Genomic DNA, 12,384 nt, shown 5'->3' with positions numbered 1-12,384 from the left:
AGAGAGCTCTTAGTTACATATTCAGCCTCAACACACACTCCAAGGGCAAGTTCACAGGATTCAGAATCATTCCCGCTCAATGTGGGACACAGTTTGTGTTCCCAAGTCCTGTGGAACTACTGGTTCTTGAATGCCAAGAACAGCTCAGAAATCAATGATGGTAGCACAGGAAAAAGACAAAGAAATAGAACCTGGGCTACTTGCATCCTGTCATTCTGTTAAAAGTGGTCTTTTTTTTTTTAATGTTTAAATTTTTTCAATAGCAGAGACATACAATCAACCCCAAAGAAAGACAAATAAGGACAGTGTTACAGTTTCTGGATTTACTGTGAAATGGGAAATTGGTGAATTTCTGCCAAACATACCTTTATGTTTAAGATTTTTTTCTACTTGTATATCTGACATTTCAATTGAAAAAACTTTCAAAATTAAAATGAATAAAAAGTTCTCTACAACCAACTACAAGCGAAGAAGATGGAGAAATCTGGCTCTGTCTACCTAACATGAATATGCAAAGGAGGTCAGTTTTTATGAGGTCTCACAAATTTATGCAAGCCTCAGAAATAGAAGACTTCCCCGGTGGCTCAGTGGTAAAGGATCCACCCGCCAGTGCAGGAGATGGAGTGTTCAATCCCTGGGTCGGGAAGATCCCCTGAAGAAGGAAATGGCAACCCACTCCAGTGTTCTTGCCCGGGAAATATCAGAGACAGAGGACCCTGGCGGACTACAGTCCATGGGGTCACAAAAGAGTTGGACACAACTTAGCAACTAAACAACAACAGCAACAGAAATAGAAGCTATAATGTTATTAGTCATTACAGCTACAGACCAATATGTAAGTGCAAATTTTCCCTTTTTCCCAAAGGATGTATTAGTCTTTAACAAGTATTAAATCCACTACTAATCTCTGCCTCTACTCCCCGACCCACCACCACCACCACCACACACAGTTTTTATTGACTGTCATGATTATATATACAAAATTCAATAGTAGAAAAGTTTTATTGTCTGCGAATCTTTCCTGGCCATTTTTATTATGTATTTCTTTATTATCACTGAAAATAACTTTGTCATACAGAAGAGTGTTTAAAAAAAAAATCCATGCCAGATGCCAAATATGCTAGATATGCCATCGGTTCAACTTCCTGGCAAGACGGTTTCAGGAGGACAAGGTGAAGGTGAGGCTTTGGGAGAGGAGAACCAAGCCAAGATCACTAAGACCTGGACTGCCGGGCTAATGAACTTGGACTATAGTCTCTAGGGAAACGCGTAGAAATGACAAAGGAAATTAACAGAGCTTTGACTATCCCAAATGTAAGACTTCCAAGTATTAAGAGCAAAGCAACCCCCAAATGTAAGTAAAAGTCAAAATGGAAATAATATTTTACAGAATACAGTATGATGGAAGGGTTAACACATTTTGTACATAAAGAACTCACAGAAACAGGTGAAAAAAACCTCTAGGATGCCAATAGATAACTTGGCAACATAAATTCAACCAACACATAATGAAAAAAACAATGTAAGATTTCCCCATTAAGTTAGCAAAAAACAGAGAAATAATCAATACAAGTGCTTGTGAGGAGCAGTGCACAGTGGAAGGCTGCTGGAGACACCCCAAGTGTATAGGACCTTGATGGAAATCAGTTCACAGATATGTTTTAAAGGCCATAAAAATGTCTGAAGTTTTCATTAGTTATTTTACCTCTGGAAATCTACTTAAGGAAATACTCTAAAATATGGAAAAACTTACAAGCACAAAGATGTTAATTAGGCCATTGTTTATTTAACAATAGCATTGAAAATAACCCAAGATCTAACAATAGAGGAATGATTAAATAAATTAAGGGTACGTCCTTGGGATTCATCATTCCATGTTGAACAATAACAGTTAGAAGGAAACATGGAAAATTTGGTATAGTGTTAAGTGGTGGCAGGGGGGCAAGCAGAATAGTCTATGAAGAATGTGCATAATTAAAAGGCCAGGAGGAAATACACGAATTTATATGAATAGTTACATTAATATGCATGTCTGCATATTAAGTTTATATTGACTTCCTATTTAAGCCTTTGTTCTGATTTCTTAGTTATTTATTATATTCTATTGTACTACATATAAGCTTGTAAGCATCCTCAAACCTCTTCGAATTAAGATGAAATACAGGGACTCGCCTGTCGGTCCAGTGGTTAAGAATCCACCTTGCCGTGCAGGGGACACTGGTTCGATCCCTGGGCAGGGAACTAAGATCCTTATACTTTGGGGCCTGGGCAGGGAACTAAGATCCCATATACCTTGGGGCAGCTAAGCAACATGCTAAGTTGCCCCCAAGGCAAGCCCCAACTAAGACCTGATGCAGCTAAATAAATACACTTTCAAAAAAGAAGATGGAATATAAATTAACCAATTAATTAATAATCAACAAATCAATAGACTTAGTTAAAATTTTAGGGTTATGATGACAGTAGGGTTATAGCTTCTTTTACTTTATTTCTAAAATGTCTGTGATACAGTTAGTAGGCTTTTACAATTTTAAAAATGTACAGATCACAAGCAAGCTAAGTCGTGTCTGACTCTTTGCAACCCCATGGACTGCAGCCCACCAGGCTTCCTCTGTCCATAGGATTCTCCAGACAAGAATACTAGAGTGGGTTGCCATGCCCTTCTCCAGGGGATCTTCCCAACCCAGGGATCAAACCCGCGTCTCATGTCTCCTGCATTGGCAGGCAGGTTCTTTACCATTAGCACCACTTGGGAAGCCCAGATCACACATACACACACACACACACACACACAACAGGCGACATGCATACCCTGCTGTTCTATCTCCTCCAGCACCTTCAGTGCTTCTCCTCACATTTGATCCAAGAACACAGCCGCCTACAAGATACCCCTTCATCTGAGGGAGAAGCAGCCTTCCTTCCCCTCTGGGTAGGCTCCTCAAGGTCCAGACTGGACACTGTTCCCTGAATGGGGCCCCATGGACTTTGGAAGCCCAGGAACATTAGAAGAGGATAACAGCTAGAATAACAGGGTGAGTGGCCTTTCCAATACTCAGAAAGTGCAGGTAGGAACAGTAGTGAGGGACAGAGTTATGTGTGACACCCTCCCACAGAGAAGAGATCAAGATGCTGCAAGCAGGACCACGAGAGTCATCTTTGTATCCCTTGCTACAAACATGGTGCCCAATCAAGAGCTCAATAAATGCTGCTGCTGGGGGGTTCATTTCTCTGCTGGCCTGTGGACAAATATTTATAGAGTATCTGCCACATGCTGTGTCCTAGGCACAGCGGCCACAGCTGTGAACACAGCAAAGCCCCTCCCTTCTCAGTGGAAAAAGGCATAAATATATAAATGGTACATCATATAAATAAATACCGGGTACATCGGATGGCAGTGAGTGTTTTGAAGAAAGATAAAGGGAGGCAGAGGAAAGGGTGTGGCTCAGGGCAGGGGGAGGGTTTGCTATCTGCGCCTGGCGCTCAGGGAAGGCCTTCCTGCAGGAAGTGAGGAGCTGAGCCCTGCACACGGCCTGGTCCTGGCCAAGGTCAAGAGAGCAGCCAAGTTTAGGGGCCTGAGACACAGTGTGCTGGTCGGGATCAAAGGTCAGCAAGAGCTACAAGAGGCCGAATGGAACTAGCAACGGGGGATGGGAAAAGAAACCAGATCCACTAGGGCAGCGCTCCTCAACCTGCCTTGACGATCTTGGCTTCTACTTGAGAGATATGGGAAGGCAGTGGGGGTTCTGGGAGAGGAGCGTTGTGATCAGCTTTGGGTTGTGAAGATCTCATTCAGCCTGTGTGAAGAGCAGACCTGGGGAAGAGAAAGCAGGGCAGAGAAGAGAGATCAGTTTTGAGGTTGTGTGATCATCCAGGTAAGAGAGGAAGATGATTAAAAAACAAACACCCAACAGCTCTCTGCTTTGGACCATGACAGTTTTATCTTTGGGTGTGAGAACAAGACTCTTTCACATGCCCACTCCAGCCTGGAGGCGAGATCCCTGTTCACAGAAGGTGCTTGCAAAGGCTTTGGGATTCTGACAACATGGAAACAGGAAGGAATTTTGGACCAGAGATAAGAACCTGTCTGTGGGCTGGTGAGGAGTGCTGCCCTGGGTGTGCCTCTGTGGGAGGTGAAAGGAATTTCAGGTTTGATGAGGGGGTATAGATATCTCGCTCCAGACTGCAGCTCCTAATGAGAGGTATGAACTCAGGCAGACAAACAGGAAGACAGTCCGAGGGACAGAGCTTGCACTCGGTTTCTGTCCCCCAATTCCAGTGATTACAAATACCCACTACCCTCAGGACACTGTCTTTCCTAACTAGAAACCTGCTTCTGACAAGTGGAGAACATGGAGAACGTGCTTTAAATTGTGCCAAGTGTATGGCAAGAATGTTCTTCTAGATATTCCTGTTTTAAAAAAGGGAAGCACTGGAGCAATTGTGAAAACACCTTCAGTCTTGCTGAGGAGTAGGGATGACATGAAGAAGACCAACACAGAGACCTCGGCAGTCTAAACACAGTCACAGGAACTGTGACTCCAGCCACTCCCAACTTGTAGCCGGAGTCTCAACTCTTACCTATCAAGGGATCCTTCTAAATTCTCAAGATGTATGGAAATTCTGATAGATCTTTGGCGCCTATAGAGTACAGAATATAGCACAGCATAGACTGATACATAATGCACATCATATACATGAGATGTATGTCATATATTTCTATTTCTTGGCCTTTCGGCTTTTTTTTATCTATTTGCACAAAATGGGAAATGTTACAAGCCTGTGTGCAATTTAAGTTTCTATATCTGGATTGTCCTGCAAACTCGCCAGTGTTGCAGGAAGCTCCCGCTTGTTCTTCCAAGATCTCTCTTCCAGATAGGCTCAGAGACCTGCTCTTTTATTGTTCTGTTTAATAATGCATAAAGATTAAGCACAAATTCACAAAGAGTGGTTTTACTTTTTCCCCTTCTTTGGCTCAGTCACTGCATAACTGGAGGACAGAGTCAGGAGGTTTTATAGTTCACACATGCCTCAAGCTCACCCACATGCCGCTCTACCTCAGCTGCCACCCTCCCAAGTCGGCGTGATCAGCTCTACATCACAAGCATTTTCTGGGGGTGGGATTCCATGGTCTTCAAGGCTCTATGAAGGACTGGGGTGGATTCAGAAGTTCTTGTACCAAGTGTATGGCAAACCAGCAATTATAAATATATTTTTTTAAGTATTAAAGTAGTTTTAAAATATCTAAAATCAACAGTCCCTCTTCAAACATCTTACTCATTCTTTACTGATCCTTTCCTTATATCCTCCCCCCCACAGTCTTTTCATTTCTTTAGAATCCCTATTTGCTCCCTTTTCATCATTACCTAACCACCAAGTCCTGCTCTGCTCCCCTGAACACCTTCAAAAAAACCCCTGCAGGGTCTGTTCCTTTTCATTCCTAGCAACCTGAGGCAGGGTGCTCCCCGCAACTCCTGATAATTAACGGCTCCATATCTCTACTAAGTGGAACGCCAACCCAGTTTCCTCCAAAATGAAGCAGGATGACAAAGCACCTCGGGAGACCTGCAGTTGACCTGCGTGTGGGTTTTCTGTACTCCCCAAGCCCTATATCAGAGGGGAAGGAGACCTATCCTTCAGACCCTGTGTGTAATTCAAGACAAGAGGAAAAAAAGGAACCCTGCTCTCAGAAGGGAATACTTTGCTGTAACTGGTGTTTACCACGTTCCACTGGGTGCTGAGGAGGAAGTGGTTACTATAACCCCAAGGGGGAAACGCTCGCTTGAAACAGGAAAATGGAACTCTTACTACTTTCCACTAGCAGTGTGCAAGAAGCCCGGCCACACTTGGAAATGCTTGCACAGCACTCTCCAGAGCAGAGTGTCTGAGGCTCAGCCCCATTACCCCCCAAAAGCATAGATCAGGATCCAGATACAGGTCCACTCTTTTCCAGAAACATCTCAGCACTGGAAAACTTCTCACTATTGCTTCCCTTACCTCTAAGCAGACAGATGGTCAGGAGCCCCTGGGCAGCTGAGGGGAGGAAGAGGAGGAAGAAGGCTGGATGGTGGACTGGAAAGAATACTCAACTGTGCAAGGGTCGGACAACCTGGGCTCTGGGCCCAGCTCTGCCATTTACTAGCTGTGGAACCTTGAGCAAATTACTCAACCTTCCTGCTTCTCGGTTTCTACTTCCTCTATAAAATGGGGATATTATTAACTGCTCTGCTCACATCTTTGGTTGTGAGAGTGATATGGAATAAGTCATAAAGGTGAAGGTTCTCAGGACACTCCAAACTGCTATGCCAATGCAGGCTGTTACCATCAACAAGAGTCAAGTCCTTACAAAGCTTTCTTGAGCGCTGAACTCTGGCTCCTCCAGTTTATCCCTTCAGCTACATTTCCACTTGAGTACTTCCCCAACTCATCCTTCTGAGCCTTGTTTATTATTATTGCCCACAGTTCTGCAGAATTTTGGTAGAATATTCTGTAAAGTCTGGCCAGAGGAATCTAAGCAAGACCAAACAGAAGAAGTGGGGAGAAATAAACAAAACTACCTGACTCTGGGCCCCTGCTCCCACATCCTCTACAATCGATCCAAAGACAAAGCCTTTACCCTCAAGGGCTAATTTGCCTGCCTGGAGGGTCAGAGTGGCCCCAGTTCTGAGTCATATTTTCCATTTATTAAAATGAACATCTGGCTGCTGCCTGATGCCTTTTGTGTACTGTCTTTTAACTCATGATTACCTGCTGGGCAATTTTGATGTGTAAAGCAATGCAGAAAGGAGAATCATGGACACGCCCATGCTAATTCATACCACTGTGCGCGGTCTGACACAAAGTCAGCCATCTTGGCTTACCTGCAAATTCTAATGAAGCAAGAAAAAAGCCACAACTAGCAAGTCCATAAAGAAGAACTGTGAGTTAATTTAGTCTAAGAACATCTCCCCTAACTCCATCCCTCCACACCCCAGATCTTGGGTTCCAGGAACCATCCTGCTATTTCATCTCAGTGGGAAGCAGGCCAATTAAGAGAAGTCTGAGCTCTAGGGCCCTCTCCAACCCCATGTGACCTTGAGCAGGCCACTCAAACTTCCAAAACCATGGCTTCCTCATCTGTGAAACAAGGATAATAACAAGACATGCCCTGCCTGGTTCCCAAGGTTATTGTGACAACTAAGTGAGAAAACAGATGTGAAAGTGCTTTGCAAACCACAAAACATCATCCAAGTGCAAGGTATCTAGCAAAAGTGTCTGGAGAATAACCCCCAAGTCTGGAAGTGTTTCATTTAATCCATTAATAGACGGATATCCTACCTTGAAATTTAAAAAGAATTTAAGGTAGCTGCCCAGAGGGGTGCTGAAACAATTTCTAAAGAAGTTTATACAAGCAAGTTACAAGAACTATCTACTGCATTGGGTAGGTAGGCTTTGGGGATTCTTATTTTTTTTAATAGGAAAACTGTAGATCTTTTACTTTTCTTCTTTCACTCTGATTTCTGCTCTAGAGCCTCGAAAAGGACTAACATAAACATATCATGTTGCCTTTTAGGTAGATCTATCAAGAGTAGCCATCTTGCAGTGTCCCTTCCCAGCCCCCAGATGGCCTGGAAGTCTAGGGCTCTTGGAAACCAGGTTCCCTAAGATTTTCAGGCCAAAGGCATCCCCATCACCCTTCCAGGAGGGTGCTGCCCTCAGGGAGGGATGTCAGGACTTTCTAGGACACACAAAGGCTTATTCTGTTCACAAGGGCTATTTATCAAGCCAGCCCTGCCTGTTTGCCAGGATCACGGTTAAAGAGCAGAGCTGGGACAGTCTCCTGAATGCACTGCCGGGCAGATTTACTCCTGTGTGTTATTAGCACCCAGGCAAGACGCCACCTGGCTGGGGAGAGACCTGTGCACCCAGGTGGAGAAGGCAGGAAGAGGCGCATGTGCAGGAGAGAAGCACAGGGAGCTGTCTGAGGTTTGAGGGGGAGGGAGGGGGGTGGTTAAGGCAGTCTCTCCTTCCTCTTCAGTTCTCTAACTTCATTTGAATCTCACACAAGCCCAGCCCCAGGATCAGAAGGCCTGGAACTCAGACCCAGACTCTCTCTGACTACTGCTCGTGGTTGGGGAAGAGAGCTCCACCTGCCTTCTGGGCCTGGCTAGGGGTTCCCAGCAGCAGCTGCCCACTCTTGAGCTCTGGGCTGTGCCACAGGCTGCAAGACAGAGGAGACTGGAGAAACTGAGTGAGCGGGAAAGTTGATAAACCCTTCTTTCCATGGCAAAAATGCAACTTACTGCAGCCCGAATACTGGAGAAGGAAATGGCAACCCACTCCAGTGTTCTTGCCTGGAGAATCCCAGGGACGGGGGAGCCTGGTGAGCTGCCGTCTCTGGGGTCGCACAGAGTCGGACACGGCTGAAGCGACTTAGTGGCAGCGGCGGTGGCAGCCCGAATGGACATATGTTCCCAACACATAATAACTAGCATTTTATTTGCTTATGTCATTGAAATATGGTTGACTTACAATGTTTCAGGTGCACAGCAAAGTGATTCAGTTATACACACACACACACACATATATAATTTCCTTTTCACACTCTTTTCCATTATAGGTTATTACAAGATATTGATTATAGTTCCCTGAGCTATACAATAGGTCCTTGCTATCTATTTTATATATAGTAGTGTGTATCTGCTAATCCCAAACTCCTAATTTATCCCCCTGACCCTCACTTCCACCCCACTTTTCAATGTGTGTTAGTCGCTCAGTCGTGTCCAACTCTTTACAATCCTGTGGACTGTAGACCACCAGACTCCTCTGTCCATAGAATTCTCCAGGTAAGAATACTGGTGTGGGTTTCCATTTCCTTCTCCAGGGGATCTTTCCAACCCAGGGGTCGAACCTAGGTCTCCTTCATTGCAGGCAGATTCTTTACTGTCTGTGACACCAGGGAAGCCTGTTTTCCCCTGGGGTAATCATAAATTTGTTTTCTATGTCTGCCAGTCTATTTCTGTTTTGTAAATAAGTTCCCTTTGTATCATTCTTTTAGGTTCCGCAAACAACTACCATTTAAAGAGAACCTTCTACATAAATTATGCTCAGTCCTTCACAAAGTGGGGCATCATCCTTGTATTACTGACAAGAAAACAAGCTTGGAGAGGCCAAGTAAACTGTCCAGTAGAAGAAAGTATCTAACACTGATTAACAGGGACAGAGCTGAAGGAGGAGATGACCAACTTCACTTCTCTGCATCTTGAACTATTCTGCCTGTACGGGTATTTCACTTATTTCATATGCCATATCAAGCTTGTATAAGCATTACTTAAACAGTTTGAAAAACATCAAACGAAGGAATTTTTAAAAAAGATATGTTGCTGGTCACTGGTAGGATTTTTATTTAAACAGATCTGTCCAATCTCATAATACGCCCTCTCTGGTCACACATTTGCACTTGTCCAAACCCAAACTAGGACACGGAAGCTAACTAAGATTATTTTTCTGACATGATTGGTATGAAGAGTTTTACAAAAGTTACTCAGTGACAAATTAGTTCTTAAACATGACAAAAAACATCCTATGGAAAACAAAATGACACAAAATAAAACTGGCTGCCACATAAACTTAGGAAAGGGTATAGGAACAAAGGCTTCTAACCTAGTGTTCAAAAGATCCCAGAGTCTGGCTCAGGAAAGAAGAAAAGAAAATCCCTGTGTAGCTGGCTGAGACCTCTTCTAGCATACTGCCCCTTGGGGAAAGGGCTGAGCCCATAAAGGAAATCAATTCGCTTAGTCTAGTGGTTAGAAATACCACCTCTGGAGCCAGTTATGTGAACTCTGGCTCTGCCATTCACTAGCTCTATGACTTCAGGTAAGCTTGTCTGTGCCTCATCCATTGCTTTATCTGTGAAACGAGCTTGGGACACGGTGAGATAGCATTAAACACTCTCTAGGTGTTGTAGGGAAAAACAAGACACGAGACGATGGTCACATCCCAGGCCTCATGTGAGTCCTCGGCATGGGACCCCAAGTGCAGTCTCTTTTGCTTTGTGCAGGAAAAAATTTAAGAGTGAACCACAGTAAAGAGAAAACAGTCTTATTTAGTGAGATACCTACTCCATAGAGAGAGAATGGGCCATCACAGAAAGCAAGAGCTGTAGCCCCAGGATACTGGGTCCGGGACTCTCAAAAGGCACTGGGAGAAACACATTCCATAGACAGAATGCTGTCAGGTCTGTCTTAAAAGGCCCTGATGTGTGGGGGTGCTAAGTTTTTATGGGCTGGGTAATTTCACAGGCTCATGAGTGGGAGGAATATTCTAGCAAGTCATTTAGCATATGCTAATGTACTACAGTGAGCGTATAATGAGGCTCAAGGTCCACTGGAAAGCGAATCTTCCACCATCTTGGGCCTAGGAGGTTCTAACCAGTTTTTGTGGTATCCTGTTCTTCTTAATGGTTGTGTCATTCTTTTTAATCCTTGTGCCTTGCCCCCTTCCTTCCTGTCTCTTAGGTGTTCACTTGTATTATCATTACAGACCCAGTCAGAGAGAAAAAGAGTGAATTATTTGTTCCAAAAAGAGCAACTTTGGGCTTTGGTCAGGTTTTCACATGGTCTTGACAACCCTACTCACAATAGGCTTACTCTAGGCTGCCGTCAGGAAAGAGGTTTCCCGTGTGAAGAGCAGGCCTCCCAGGAAGTGATGAGGAGTTGTCAATTAACACTCCCAGCAGGAGTAACGGGGCAGGCCCCAGGGCAGTTGCTGAGGAGCAGTCCTGGTGGAGGTACTAATAATGGAGGAAGGAAGAATGGCAGCTGCCCAGCAGAAGGCATTGTCAAGACTTACAGAAAAGACTTTCAGACTCTGTGGGAGGAGGAGAGGGTGGGATGATCTGAGAGAACAGCACTGGAACATATATATTACCATATGCAAAATAGATAATCAGTGCCAGTTTGATGCATGAAGCAGGGCACCCACACCCAGTGCTCTGTGACAACCTGGAGGGATGGGGTGAGGAGGAGGGGATTTCAGGAGGGAGGAGACACATGTGTAGCTATGGTTGATTCATACTGATATATGGCAAAAACCATCGCAATGTTGTAAAGTAATTATCCTCCAATTAAAATAATTTTTTAAAAAAGTCTTAGGCTAGAGGCGATTGGGACTGACTTCTTCATAGATTGGTCCATGTATCCCAAAGAAACGCGTACGTCTCTAAGACAGCACCTTCTGCCTATGTATCTGTCTCCTTGTTTTCTTCCATGGAGGGATAATGTCTATCAATAGTTTTAGAATATGTCACTTTAGCTCCATTTGTTAAAAAAAAAAATAGAATGGATCAAAATTCCAAAGAAAACTGTCCCTTTCTAATGTGACTGCCTACCTCCCCTCTACCCTTCTCAGCCTTTCTTTTTTAAATCTCCAACCTGAAAATGAGTTGCCCTATTCTGTGCTCTTAAGAGTCTGGGGAGCTAATTTGGCAACCCCAAGCCAAGTCATGTCACTTCTGAGCCTCAGTCCATAAAACAGAAGAATTCACCACATAAACTCAAAAATAACAGCTGGCTCTGAAATTCCGTGGTCTTGGGATACTCTCAAAAAAAGCTGAAATGTGGTTACTGATCTGCGTTAATATTCTGCTTTCCTTTTAAAGTGGTTTTCAAGGGAGAAAGCAGATAAGAGAATGGAAATTTTCTACCTTACCAGAGTAAGCCGAAGCATATACTTTAAACTGTATTTTGACAGTATGAAAGCAATTTTTCAAAAAACGCTTTAAAGTGTCTAGCACGATGAGTATAGGTGGTTTTTATTTCTTTATAGTTTTCTGGATTTATCCATTTATCTACAATAGATGTATAACGTTTTACGTTACTAAGTGCCGGAGACAGGGTTAAGAAAGAACCTGACTTAAGAAATCCCCCTCTTCACCAGCGTTAAGCGGCCGTCAGAAATCGGAGAATTCAAGTGATGCCAGGCCTGGGAGAAAGGGAAATGCGAAAAGTCCCCCAAAATCTGTTTTCCTATTGTTATGGACACCCTGGCCCCACGTCTGCGCTTCTAACCTGCCTACAGAGACCACCTCCAAGCCTAAAACAGGTCTCAGAGGTACTGGTCAACTCCTCGGTCTCCCTAGATCTAGCAGAGGGGCTGAAATTTAACCCAGAAGTCAGAGGGCGGGGCCTCTAGGCCTCGGAACAACCACGTGAGCGCGGCTCCGCCCCTACCTTTTGGAGCCGCGGCAACGGAGGCCCCGGCGGAGCGCGAGAGGGCGGGGCGGGGCGGAGCGCGAGAGGGCGGGGCGGGGCGGGGCGGGGCAGGAGTGCAACTAGCCGCCCGAAACAGTGTGACCCTGAAAGAGCCCCGGCTGCTGCAAATTTAATTCTCATTCCTTTGCGGTTTGAA

The 12,384-nt window shown here is 44.5% G+C and overlaps 1 protein-coding gene across 2 annotated transcripts in view; it reads right to left on the bottom strand.

The window, feature by feature from the left end:
• Positions 1-12,384, bottom strand: part of ITPKB (inositol-trisphosphate 3-kinase B) — a 105,567-nt gene that overhangs the window by 36,214 nt on the left and 56,969 nt on the right. The gene's annotated exons all lie outside the window — the stretch shown is intronic.

The sequence above is a fragment of the Giraffa tippelskirchi genome, chromosome 5 (genome assembly GCF_054371585.1).
Source record: "Giraffa tippelskirchi isolate mGirTip1 chromosome 5, T2T-mGirTip1v1.2.pri, whole genome shotgun sequence".
NCBI classification, from domain to species: domain Eukaryota; kingdom Metazoa; phylum Chordata; class Mammalia; order Artiodactyla; family Giraffidae; genus Giraffa; species Giraffa tippelskirchi.
This window is presented reverse-complemented; position numbering and strand designations above follow the sequence as displayed.